At 50.8% G+C, this 14097-nt stretch overlaps 1 long non-coding RNA gene across 1 annotated transcript; it reads left to right on the forward strand.

The window, feature by feature from the left end:
- The first annotated feature begins 8364 nt into the window (after positions 1–8364).
- LOC121043233 (uncharacterized) lies at positions 8365–10081 on the forward strand. Its single transcript, XR_005796750.1, has 2 exons — positions 8365–9012; positions 9860–10081. It is a non-coding gene; the product is annotated as an uncharacterized LOC121043233 (long non-coding RNA).
- The last annotated feature ends 4016 nt before the right edge of the window (positions 10082–14097 follow it).

Here is a 14097-nt window from a genome sequence, read left to right on the forward strand (position 1 = left end):
ATGTTTTGGCTCCCTCCCTCTCTAACCTTTTTTTTTTTTTTTTTCCTTTCCCTCCCCCATGGTCTTCTGTTAAGTTTCTCAGGATCCACATAAGAGTGAGGATGAGACCTTTAATAGCCAGCGTGGGATTCACCTTGCTCTCCTGCCTTGGCCACAAGCACTACCCCAGACAGTGTAGGTGACTTCCCTTGGGGCTTGGCAGGAGGGAGCATGGAACAGAGCCCCCGGCCGACCCCAAGTAGATATGGGACATGGGGAAGAAATAAGCTGCCAGGGCACCTGGGTGGCTCAGTGGGTTAAGCGTCCGACTTCGGCGAAGGTCACGGTATCCTGGTTCATGGGTTCGAGCCCCGCGTCGGGCTCTGCGCCGACAGTGAGGAGCCTGCTCGGGATTCCCTCTCTCTCTTTCTCTCTCTCTCTCTCTCTCTCTCTCTGCCATGCCCCCAGTTGTGCTCTGTGTCTCTCAAAAATAAACGTTTTAAAAGAGAAAAAAAGAATGGAAACCAATTTGACAACAAATTACATATTAAAAAAAGAAAAGAAAAAAGAAAAAGAAACAAAGATCCTGCCCCCAGGATTTTGAGCTGGTTTGTCACTGCTGAGCCCCCACAGCTGCCTCACACCCTACTCACCCCCTGGGCTGGATCACTGTCCTCCAAGGCCATGCCACATGTCAGTTCCTCCTGGAAACCTCTCATGCATCTCCAACCAGTTCATTTTTCAAATTCAATACCTAGTTGTCAAGCACTCACAAGCCATTCAGGCCCAGCGTGAGGGGCAGGAACAAAGGGATAAATACAACAATGGCAGGCCCGTGGACTTGTAAGTGTCCTTAAGTAAGAATAGAGTCTCAGGGGCACCCAGGGGGCTCAGTCAGTTAAGCATCCGACTGTGGCTCAGGTCATGATCTCACGGTTTGTGAGTTCGAGCCCCGCGTCGGGCTCTGTGCTGACAGCTCGGAGCCTGGAGCCTGCTTCCGATTCTGTGTCTCCCTCTGTCTCTGCCCCTCCCCCGCTCACACTCTCTCTCTCTCTCTGTCTCTCTAAAAAATAAATAAACATTAAAAAATTAAAAATAAAAAATAGAGAGTCTTAGAAGACTCAGTGACCCAAGATTCTAACCTACTCTGAAAGGTCTGGAAAAGCCTTTCTGGAAAAGGGATATTGAAGCAGGCAGCCATTAGATGAGGCATGGGTGACCATGACCTTGCCACCTTCTGATCCCCGGAGATTGCATGTTTTCCTTTCTTTCGTTAGTTAGAATTCTTTTTTTTTTTTTTTTAAGCTTTATTTATTTTTGAGAGAGAGGGAGAGAGAGCAAACAGGGGAAGGGCAGAGAGAGAGGGAGAGAGAGACTCCCAAGCAAGCTCCACACTGTCAGAGCCCGATGTGGGGCTCGAATTCATGAACCTAGGAGATCATGACCTGAGCCGAAACCCAAAGTTGGACACTTAACGGATTGAGCTACCCGGGCGCCCCTGTTGGTTATAATTCTCTAATGTGGATGTGGCATAAACGATTTCAAATGGCTTAAGCAAAAAAAGAAGGGTGTATCTCTGGGCTCATATAGCTGTGAAGTCCAGAGGAAGCTGGCTTCAGGCACGGCTTGAACCAGGGCCTGAGGTCACCAGGCCCCTGCCCCTCCAGCTCTCAGTAGCTCTCAGATAAGTTTCACTCCAAGTTGGCTTTGTCTGAAGGCAGGTCCTTCGTAGATTCAATCAGGAGGTTATCGAGTAAATGTAGGTCAGTTAGCTGGAGAATTCCTTATCTCTAAGGAGGACAGAGCCTTGGGAGATTTCCCTCATTTTCTCTGAGAGGTCACGGGGGCTCTGAGGAGCCTGAATGTATGCTTGGCGGCCGCTCATCCGAAAATTGCCGGCCCTTTGCTCTCCACCCCCCTCCCTGGCCTGACCATCTACCTTCACCACCACCTACAGCAACAACTGCACCTTCCAGTCAAACCTGCCCGCTTGCCCCGGCCGGTCACGCCAGGTACCTTCACACAGCTGGGATCCTGCCTGTGAGTCCGCAGGGGCCACGGTCCCTCTGTGCTGGGAACACGCCGCCGACTTACACAGGGCAGGCAAGACTTAAGGGACATTTGCTGACTGAATGTAAGGAAGGAGGGAGGAAGGAGATTTGAACGTTAAGTGCAGACAGTTCAAAACTACCATCACTCCTCCAGGTTTTGTACGCTCCTTTGGACTTTCAAAACATTACTCTGCTTCCTCCTCCACCCCTCCCAAGGATGCATCCCCTTACCCTTACAGGTGCTCATTGCCTGATGTTCTGAGTGAACGAGAAGTTAAGCCTGAGCCAGCCTAAGTCTCCCCACTGGCTCCTGACTGCTGGTCCCGTCCCACCATCACCTGGGACCCGAATCAGGAATGCAAAGAAGGTGGGGGGGAGGTAGAGGGGAAACCAGTATGCCCTTACACAATCTGAGGAGGGTCAAAGTTCACCTGAGCAGGTGGGTGGGTTTGTACTTAATACTCTTATAAGGATGGAGCCCATGGGACCTTTCAGAGGGAAGGTCCCCCCCCCCACGCCCACCTACGACCTGACCAGTGGGCGACGTCGGTGCCCATTTCACAGATGAGGAAGCTGAGGCCCAGATTTGACTAATGACACAGTCATTGCTGGACAGAGAGCTAGTGACACGAGCAGGCTGTCTCTGAGGAGGAGGAAGCACAGTCAAGGAGTGGCAGGAGAACAGAAGAGGTGACTGTCACGGTCCCACCGGCCAGCCAGGTGAAGCCGGAGCCCCCAGAGCCACATCTGGGGCCGAGGTGCGTTCAGCGTCACCCAGTCTTCCTGAAAACAAACAGGCCATCCCCAGTTTATATCGAGACTAAAGGTGTACTTGTCCGGGTAGACAGTGAGTTCACCTTTAGCACATGAGCATTTAGGGTCAGTAGACCACGCTTTAATCCCGAGCATGTCGTAAACTAGGAAATGCTACAGAAATGGTTGCTCCCATAACAACAACAAAAACGATTCAAAAATAAATGTTCCATGTAGAGCTATTAGAAAATTCAGATAAGCATGGGGCGCCTGGGGCGCTCCGTTAGTTGAGCATCCGACTCTTGATTTCATCTCAGGTCGTGATCCCAGGGCGGTGGGATCCAGCCAGGTGTTGGGCTCTGTGCTGAACATGAAGCCTGCTGAAGATTCTCTCTTTTTCCCCTCTGCCCCTCTTCCTCACTCCTGCTCACTCTCTCTCTCAAAAAAAAAAAAAAAATTCAGATAGGCACTGAATACATACAACACCAACAGAAATCACAAAAAATTAAAATAACCCCACACTCAGTAATAATCTCTGTTAACATTTTGGTGCTTCTTGCCGCAGAAAATTTTCTGTGGATATGTATGTTTGCATGTATGGGTAAATATGTATTAAAAGTTTATGATAGGGGCGCCTGGGTGGCGCAGTCGGTTAAGCGTCCGACTTCAGCCAGGTCACGATCTCGCGGTCCGGGAGTTCGAGCCCCGCGTCGGGCTCTGGGCTGATGGCTCAGAGCCTGGAGCCTGTCTCCGATTCTGTGTCTCCCTCTCTCTCTGCCCCTCCCCCGTTCATGCTCTGTCTCTCTCTGTACCAAAAATAAATAAACGTTGAAAAAAAAATATTAAAAAAAAAAGTTTATGATAGCATTTAATTGTAAGTAGGTATTTGGATGACAGCCTGTAAAAATAACTACTGACTTTGTTATAACCTGCCTTTTTCACATAACCGTTTATGATGAACGTCTTTGCATTTGAAAAAAAAGTCTGCCCACACCTTTCTTCTCTACTTTCTTATCATAAAATACAGCCTGTCTGAAACAGAAAATGCATCAAACGTTACGCGTGCAGGAGAGTGGAATAATTATAAAATGAACGTCCGAGAATATACAGCACCCACCTGGGCCAAGACAGGGAACACGACCACCCCATGGGAACCCTCACCGCTATCCCCAGCATCCACGAGGCAAGGAGGTTGTTCCTAACAACATCTAATATTTATCCCGTTGCATGGATGGGACAACGTTTCGTATAATATTTCTAGCAAGCATAGCTAATACCGATTTAGCACAAAGGTACCGGGGGCTGTTGGAAACCGTTTGCGTGTAATAATGTTAACCTTCGCCACATCTCCAAGACGTAGGGTACTGTTTTTACCATCCCTGCTTCATAAGTGGAAAAACCAAGGCAGAAAACATATGAAGTCATTTGCCCAAGATGCCCAGCGAGTAAGGGGTAGGGCTGGAAACCAAATCGGGGCGGTCTAGCTCCCAAGTACGTTCCTCACCACCGTGTCTGGATGGCCCCCAAACCCACATTCTTCTCCCAAAACCACCAAGTGCCTTCTAAAGCCAAGGGGCTCTGCACACATTTTTATGTGATGTCGGTGGGGAGCAGCTTGGAGCTAACATTCTAGCCAGAGGGACCCAGACAACCAGAGACAATGCACCTGGCTCTCTGTCCTCGTCTTGTGACTCTGAATCCAGTCTCACTGCAACCACACCTCCTCTGCTGAAAGGGAAAAGGGCCTCTCGCTGATGAGATCACCTCCTCCCTGGCCACCCCTCCCCCACCGCCAGGGGCAGTGAGGCTGAGCTGCCTGAAGCGGTGATAATGGGTTTAATCATTAGGTGAGTGACCAAGGGAGGCTTCCTGTGGCTGATGATTAATAGGAGCCCGGGAAGGTGTGCGTGTTCGGCCACAGGCTGGCGTTTTGGGGTGCCAGGCCAGCTCGGTCTCTTGGTTTCTGGAGTCACCCGCATGATTCAGAGTCTAGGCTGGCTCCCTTGACTCAGCGCTCGGCTGGGGGGCTTGGCCTCCCACCTCTGGGGCACCCCAGGCGCTCCTCATTTACATCATCTTCTCCCAGGCCGTCTGCAGGGACTGATGCTGCTAGTCAAGGAGACCTGGGTTTATATCCTGGGAGACCGTGGCTAGATTGTCTAACCTCTTAGAACCTCACCTTGAGATGGGCGTGACATCTGAGCTGTGGGGAGGGCTGCAGACACGCAGCGACCCACTGTTAGGATCAGTCACTCTGAGGCTCCCACGGTGCACTCTGGCTGCTGGAGGGCTTGACTGCCTCCGTCCCTTTGCACATGCTGTTCCCTTGGACGCGCTTGTCTTTTCCTGGCCTCTCACCCTTTTCTCCACTGTGGGGCGTGACAGTCGTATGAGGAGGTATGATTTATTGCGGTATTAAATAGTGGGATTCTCCTCTTTATTTTTGCCGCAGGGCTCTAGGGAAGGACCTTGGCCCCTTTGAGCCCTCTCCATCCGGAGGTAAGATGACTGGGCTCAACGCAAGACACGGACCTTGCAGGCGTTTGCTTGGGGAATGGCTGAACTGAGAAAGATTTTGTTCCAAGAATACCAGAAGGGAAGGGGAGAAGCTGGAAGGGGGGGAAAGGAAGACCCCTCTGCCAGGGGTGGGGGCAGGACCTGGGGTTCCATTAGCAGCAAGGACCCTTGACGCTGTGTCCTGAGGCGGAAGAGGGGCCACGGTATCCTCACCCACCCTCTCCAGAGGGTCCCGGAGAAAGCGCCAGAAAACAGTGGAGGCAGGTCTGGGGGGGCGGCCTCCTGAATGCCCGGACCTGCCCTCACGCCATAGCCAGGAGCCACGGGCGGCTACTTGTAAACTAATTCCAATGCGATGACATTTAAAAGTCGTCATATTTCAAGGGCTTGGTAGCCCCACGTGCCCAGTGGCCACTGTCCTCTCGCCAGCACACACGATGGAACTCCAGCATGGCAGAAAGTTCTAGCAGATGGTGCCAATGAGCACAGGGCAGCCCCCCAGGGAGCATCGGGAAGCAAACTTTGTCCACTCTACCAGTTTTCAGGGACAGCTCGAACGATTTCTAGTATTCCAGTTCGTGGGGATTTTGCGGCCACCTTATTCTTGGAGGCACCTCTGTGGGTCACTTCTGAGGCCTTCCAGGATGCTCTTTTGAGGTGAAACTTTCACTATGCACCCCGAAGAAGGACGTAGGATGCCCACCTCCCGCTGAGACCTCATTTTCTTTTTCTTTTTTCCTGTCTCAGTCAGTAGAGCTTGCAACTCTTGATCTTGGGGTCATGAGTTCGAGCCCCACATTGGGCATAGAGATTACTTAATAATAAAAGTAAATTAAAAAAAAAAAAAGAAGCCTCATTTTCTTTTTCTAATGTTTATTTATTTTGGGGAGAGAGAGAGAGACAGAGCACGAGCAGGGGAGGGGCAGAGAGAGAGGGAGACACAGAATCAGAAGCAGGTTCTAGGCTCTGAGCTGTCGGCACAGAGCCCGACGCGGGTCTCCAACCCACGAACTGGGAGATCAGGACCTGAGCCGAAGTTGGATGCTTAACCGACTGAGCCACCCAGGCGCCCCGAGAGGCCTCGTTTCCTATTGCAATTTTGTCTCTTCTCTTTGGGTGCTAGCTAGCTCTTTGAGAAAAATCTCCTGGTCACTGGCATACCCCCGGCTGGCACACAGTAGGTGCCTAATAAATGCTGACAAGATGGACGGATGGATATGTTACCAGAAGGCAGGCTGGTTTGGGGCATCTGGCTTTGATCTCCAACATAACTGGGTTTCAACCTCATCAGTTCCAGGAAATCTTTGCTGATTACAACCTCCAGCTCTGGGCAGAATCATACGGGTTTTAGAGCCAGAGAACTCTCTGTAGTGATCCCAGATTTCTCCATTGCTTTCTTAGGTTCACAGAACAGGCTTTGGGGTGACAGCTAGGAGAGCTGAGAGATCATTGACCAGAAAGTGGGGAGGGGAGGGGAGGGGAGGGGAAGCCGAAACTCAATAGACCAAAGAGGAGGAGAAAGGCCGATGTACGTGGGGTATTTGGGGTAGACAAGCCCTTCTGGGTGCACAGCACGGGTGCGGGTATCACTCAGCCCAGCCGGAGCCCCATCTCACTGCTTCTCTGACATCTCAACCCTGCCCATGCTTGCCTGCGTGCTCGGTCACGTCCTCCTCGTCCGCTGCGTCCCCCACGCACGCTGCGTCAGCCTCCCAAGATGCAGGTAAGCCTCTGGCCAGGGCCCAGGTGCTCTCCCCTGCTGGGAGGTGGTGACTGTGCCCGCCACTGCCCCTCCTCCCCACGAGTAAAGAAAGCCCCTCTTTTCACACTCGGGCACTCACTTTGTCTTTGAGCGTTTCCCACTAGGTATTAGAGAGGTATCAGCCGACCACACAGTTTTGTGGCACTTTAATCTTCTTCCAAGAAACATTTGAAACAGCCTTGCTTGATTGACTGATGATTCATTCATCCATCCATCCATCCATTCATTCGTTCACCCACTTGTCCCACAATATTGCCTACTATGAGCAACGTGTTCCGCCGTTTCACTGAATGCTGGAAGGTCCAGGAACTGATGAGGAAACCCCGCCCTTGACCTCTGGTCGGGCAGGTAGATGGGTAGTAATCATCGCGATTATAGCTTCCACTCACTGCGTGCTGATTCCCCGCGGGTCCTGTCCTAAGTGCTTTCTATATTGGAAGCCTCCGAACATCCTTACGTGGGAGATACTTTTGTGATTCCCATTTTATAAATGAGGAAAATGGGCGCAGAGAACTTTTTTTTTTAATTTTTTTTCAACGTTTTTTATTTATTTTTGGGGCAGAGAGAGACAGAGCATGAACGGGGGAGGGGCAGAGAGAGAGGGAGACACAGAATCGGAAACAGGCTCCAGGCTCCGAGCCATCAGCCCAGAGCCTGACGTGGGGCTCGAACTCACGGACCGCGAGATCGTGACCTGGCTGAAGTCGGACGCTTAACCGACTGCGCCACCCAGGCGCCCCGAGAACTTTTTTTAATGTGCGTTTTTATTCTTGAGAGAGCGCCAGCGCGGGAGGGGTGGAGAGAGGGGGACACAGGACCCCAGGGGGACCCTGCGTTGACAGCAGCCAGTCCGATGCAGAGCTCGTAGTCACGAACCGGGAGATCGTGACGTGAGCAGAAGTCAGATGCTCAACTGACTGAGCCACCCAGATGCCCCTGGGCACAGAGAATTTAAGTGAAAAAAGCGTCCCACGGCTTGGATGAGTCTGCTAGGGCTGCCTCGCAAAAGTGCCACAGACTCGGGGCTTACCCTACACAAGTGTATTTCTTCACAATTCCAGAAGCTGGAAGTCCCAGGTCAAGGTATCAGCAGGGCTGGTTCCTTCTGCGGTCACTCTCCTTGGCTTGTAGATGCCACCTTCTCCCTGTGTCCTCACGGGGTCTCCCCCCCTCCCCGCCCTGTGTGACTCTGTCCTAATCTCTTCTTATAAGGACACAGTCACAATGGATTAGGGCCCGCCCTAATGACCTCATTTAACTGAACTAGTTCTAGAAAGTGACGGTCTCCAGTCAACTTTGAGGTCCTGGGGGTTAGGACTTCAACATATGAATTCGAGGGGGACACAGAGGCGGACCCAGGATTTGAACCCAGGCTGGTGGCTCCAATCTCCTGCAGCTCGCAGAGAATTGCCACAGTGACTGACAGAGACGAGGCCGGAGGAGTCCCGGAGCAGGGGACACCTGGAGGGGGTGACAGGGAGCGATGGTTGGTGTCTCCCAAGTCCAGCCCCGCCTCACGGCTCTCTAAACCCTGGGAACCCTACATTCTCTGGGAGCTCTCAAACTCCAAACGGATCTCCTTCCGTGGCCAGGAGTCTCCCCTGCCCTGGAGCAGAGCAACAGACCTGGGGCCAGAAGAAAAGATTCTCCTCTCCCCCAGGCACCTTGCTGGGTCTTTCCCCCAGGGTCCGTCCAACACTGCAAGTGAGTGAGCGTTATCTCCAAGAGGAGAAAACAGAGGCCAAGTTCTCTGGGGTCCTTCTTTTCCTCTCCCCCTTGGACCCACCCTGCCGGAGAGTTTTGTAACTGGGGGGATCCGCGTCAGTTATGGGCTCTGACAATTCTACAGCCAAAAACACTGAGGCTCAGAGCAGGAATACGATTCATTGCAGCCACAAAACGTATTCTGAGTGGGACCAGGATACCCAGCTGGAGTGTGAACCTAGGCGGGTAGGGATTGTGTCTCCGTCTCCCTGAATCCCCAGAATGGAAAAGCAGATGAGCGCAAAGTAGACCTTTCCCACATATTTGTTTGAAGAATGAATGAATGAATGAATGAATGAACAATGAACAAACTAATGCCCGGCCCAAGCCCTTGTTTTAGCCCCAAATCACCCAAGAAAGAATGGGTTCTATTCATTTTCCCCTTCACTCTCCATAACAGGACACCAGATTTTAACACAAAACCGGCCCAAATAAATATATTTTCCAGTTTCCCTTGTAAGTGACTAAGCTTTGGACAATACTAAGTTCGAACTAGAAGTAGCTGAAATCTAAGAAATATGCTTAAAGGGAGGAAGGATGCATAAATAAATTTGCTGCCTTGTTAATGGTGGCAAGAATGAGATGCAACGGTTGGGGCTCCAGCAGCCACGATGGACCATGAGGTAAACTTCAGAATGAAATGTAACAACAATGAGAGAAGAAACCTGGGTCATTGATCATGGGGCAGAAGTCTGACCCAGACAGGTTTACTTTGGAGGGGTCTGTCCTGCCACCTACCAGTTATTTAAACAGGCAAGAAATTCCTTCAATCAGCTTACCAGTTCAGGGACCTTGGAGAAGCAGCCATCTTAACTCTCTGAGCCTTAGTTTTGTCACCTGTATAATAGGTGACAAATTATCCCTAATAATAGGGATACTAATACTGACCTCAAAGTCTGCTAAGAGCCTGGAGCCTGCTTTGGATTCTGTGTCTCCTTCTCTCTCTGCCCCTCCCCTGCTTATGCTCTGTCTCTCTCTGTCTCTCAAAAATGAATAAACATTAAAATTTTTTTTTATTTTCTCATGGAATCAGAGATACCCGCGGGCAAAATTGTAATGGGGCGTTGAAGGCCAGTCTGGAGTGGATAAATGGATTTCATCTCTCCCACCTGGCGGTGGATGAGAAATGGCCACCTGGAGTATATTGTATTGAGAATTCTCTGTGTCATATCGACTAGTGATGTCTGTCCTTCATAACAACTAGTGATGTCTGCCCTGGGCAGAGAACAAAAATGGGAACATATACACACGGTTAGGGCATTTGTCATCCCTGAGCTGGTTCCTTGGTTAAACCCAGTAAAGCTAGTGAATAGCTAGGTACTAGCTCAGAGCCCTCCCCTTGGTGTAGGTCTCCTCCAGGTAGAGCTGAAAGTTCCATGTTCAAAGATCCTGTGTTAAGTTACCCAGAACTTAGCACAGAAGACTAAGCTCTTGACACACCTTGTTTCTGACCTCCCAACAATCTCGCAAGCTAGGCACAAGTATACCCATCCTACAGGTTGGGGAAACTGATTTCTGAGAGTAAAAGCGACTTATCAGGACCTTTCAGTGACTGTTACGAGGCAGAGCTGGAATCTTCCGTTCAGCCACACTGTGATCCCATGAGGCTGACAGTTACAGAAGCTTTCTTTCTCCTCTGCCCTTGCTGAGTTATCCAGGCAACATCCTCGGCCCCCATTTGGCTTTGACTCTGGGACCCAGCCTTGGCTTCCACCACGGACAGTTGTGTGGTTCCTCCGGTGGTTGGGAAACACCTGTGTTTGGGCCCACACAGGTCAGCTTGGGGTAGGAACACGTTCTTCCCGGACTCATCTGTAGTCATTGCTCTGCATGCAGAGACAGGGCTGGGTGCTGACTCAGGGCTGCCTGGATGGTCTGGGGTTGTTTGTTCTAGCAGAACCGGGAGCTTTAAACCCTGCATTATCTCCTCCAGCTCCTTGCCTGTGGGCCAAGAACCCAAGGGGCCTGAGTGGGTTCATCACGGGGGTTCAGGAGCCTTCTCTCCCCTCTCACTTCGGTTCCCTCTCCTTTGTACTGCTTTTGTGCTAATTTTGCTACTGTTTCGACGTTAAGTCAACTTGGATAAGGAATATATTCTAATAGCTTAACAAATAAGCAATGTAAAGCGGGACGCGTGAACATTTCTTATTCCCACTCCTGTCTCTCCATTGTGCTCCCAACCACCACCCCCACCCCACCCACCATAAAAAACCATTTATCTTACTTTTGCGTATATCCGTTCTGAGTTTCCTGGAGAAAACACACTCCTGTATGAACATCTACGATTATCACCCCACTTCACGGAAGAAGTTTATTTTTGTAATCATGATTCTTTTTTTTTTTTTTTTTTTAAGCAGGCTCCACACCCAATGTGGGGTTTGAACTCCCAGCCTTGAGATCAAGAGTTGCATGCTCTACCCACTGAGCCACCGGGCTCCCCCTCCCTGATCATCACCCCTGCTTCTATTGTGTGAAAATTAGCACGTTGTTTACCTCACCTTGCACCGTGTTTATTTCAAGGAACAATAGTCCCTGACGCTCATAACACATAAAGAATATCCTAGTGTTTTTTTGACATTACGTGCATTCCACTGAACGGATCACTAGAGAATCTGATTAGTGTTCACTTGATAGATACTAGGTATGTTTCCAGCTTTTCACCACAAACAATGCTGCAATATCACGTGTCACTTGGTAACTGAGCAAGATTTCCAGTTGGGTAAAATCCCCCAAAGTGGGATTGCTGGTTCAAAGGGTAAACGCTTTTTATAACTTTCCTAGTATTGCCAAACTGCCCTCCATAAACTTGTACCGATTTACAGTCTCACCAGCAATAATCCAGTTTCCGCCCAATGTCACCAACAGAACGTGTTGTTAATATTTAATTTTTAAAACCGATCTGATAGGTGAGAAGTGGTCCCTCCGTACTGTTTGATTTGATCATCTTTTATGTCGTGTCAAGCTATGCATGCCTTCTTCATGTGTTTGAAAGCGGTCTGTATTTTGTACTAAAAACTTTCTATTGATATCTTTTGCCCAGTTTTGGATTTCTAGTCTTTGTCTTGTTTGTTCCTGAGAGCTCTTTCCTTAGGAATATTGGAATATTCAAAGTGCCCTATGCAGGGCACAGTATGCATAACTGAGCCAGTGGTCCCAATAGGAACCGAGAAGAGCTCCGAGATAGAATCGGCACGATTCAGTTGGCTGCCTGAGGTGGACGAGAAAGAGGGAGGAGTGAGGACGATGCCTTGGTTTCCGGCTTGAGCAAATCTGAGCCTGGAGAAGCTATTCACAGAGACCGGACACTCTAGGGGGGTTGACAGAGAGATTCTGAACCTGGTTTCAAGCAAGTTGAGGTACGTGGGGTACATGGTCTTGGAGACGTCCCGTGGGCGACTGGTTACATCTTTCTGGAAAAGAAGGAAAAGTCTGAGCTAATCTGGAGAGCTCAGCCTGTTGTAGGTGGCCTGTCAAGACAGGGCGTATCCCTTCACCTTCCACAGGTTAGAAATGTCTTCCCCAAGATACAGTCATGGAAGTTCTGGGCCAGTGGTTCCGAACTGGGGTGATTTGGCCTCCAGGGGACATTTGGCAATGTCCGAAGACATTTTCAGTCTTTCGAACTAAAGAGATGTATCTGATTCTACCGGTATCTCTAGAAGCCAGTGATGCTGTTAAACACCCAACAGTGCACAGGGCAACCGACACAAGTCCAGATTGTCAGTGGAATAAAGTAATCTGATACACAAAGCAACGTTAAGGCCCCAGCGACTGAGACCTCAATGCGCTACCACAGGGACTGAGTTCATATCCTGAGTCCCACTTCCCCGCTGAGTGACTTCTGGCAAGTCACTTCCTCCCCTAAGCCTCAGTTTTCCCATCTTTAGAATAGACATAAGCCATCCTACCTCATTAATGTCTTAGGAGGATTAAGTAAAACACTGTATGTTAAAAACCTGGCACATAATACATTCTCAACCCATGTTAATTTTTTCTCTTTCCCTACAAATCCCCTGCCCAAGGGGCACACCTTGGGCGTGCCTGCCTTCCTCAGCCAGGGCACTGATGCCATCCAGATCTCAGTTCAACTCTGAGCCACACAGCAGGGCTTCCCAGATGGCCTCTATCCAAAGATGCCCACACCACATTCTCCTCTATCACACGAACCTGTTTCCCGTTTGCTCCGTGGCAGTCAGCGCTGATGGAAGAAGGTGTTTCCGCCAGCTCGTCTGTTGCCTGGTTTCCACAGGAGGCTGGAAGGCCAGGAGGACAGGAACCCCAGCTGTTTTTGTCACTACTGTGTCCTCTGTGCATAAAACAGTGCCTGGCACATAGTGGACACTCAGTACATATTTTGCATACGAATGACTCCTCCACAGCAAAAAGAGACAAAACAGGCCGAGCAAAGCTATAGTCACAGCCCTCTGCTACTTGGAGCAAAGCGTCTTCAGGGACAGGTGGGGTGGCGGGGAGGGAGGTGGCCCAGGGAGGTGGGACAAAATAGGGGGATGTGCTCTGGTCCTGGGAGACGTGGCCCTGCTCTGGGCGCTCACTAAAGCCCCAGCACAGCCCCAGCTCCCCTGGCTTCTCCAGAAACCACAAAAGCCCGCCGAGAGAGCAGAGGCTTAGATCAGGTCTGACACATCACCCGGCTCCCCGAGCCCCCGGGGGCCCTGGGTGAGCAGACGTCGTGCATGAAGAAGTTCTGAGAGTGAATACCCACAGGCTTCGTGCATCTCCGAAGCAGCTGGAGGCCCAGGGTTCTTTGTGCAGGAGGCTGGGCCACGTGGGCTCCTGCAACCTGGAAGCTGAGCGGGTCCTTCCCTGCCCGCTCCCGGACATACCCACGTCCGGACAGGGGACAGAACTTGCCCACGGCACGTGGTGAGCCAGTGGCCGGACCAGGATCCCAGACAAGGCTTAAAACCAGATTGAATCGTCAGGAAGTGATTTCCACTGGGCTTTTTGCTCCCATGCCCATGACTTAAATTGCAACAGCACGTGTCAAAGGCAAGCCTTGCCTCTGCCGTGGCTGCCGACCTCGGTGGGAGTCTGACGAGGCTGACGCTGGCTATCCGGGAGCCCGTGCCTCTGCCCAAACACCCAACAAGAATTCATTCACTCAAAAGTAATTCAGGAGCTCTGCCGGCCTGGGAAGTGGGGAAACAGGAACAAGACGCTGTCCTTGACCTTGAGAGGTTCTCAGTCTGCTAATGGAGGCAAACGTGTGGGGAGAGCCTTCTCCCTGGAGGATGCCGATGGGGTTTCAGA

The sequence above is a fragment of the Herpailurus yagouaroundi genome, unplaced genomic scaffold (assembly GCF_014898765.1).
Source record: "Herpailurus yagouaroundi ecotype Mexico unplaced genomic scaffold, PumYag 186, whole genome shotgun sequence".
Lineage (NCBI taxonomy): Eukaryota > Metazoa > Chordata > Mammalia > Carnivora > Felidae > Herpailurus > Herpailurus yagouaroundi.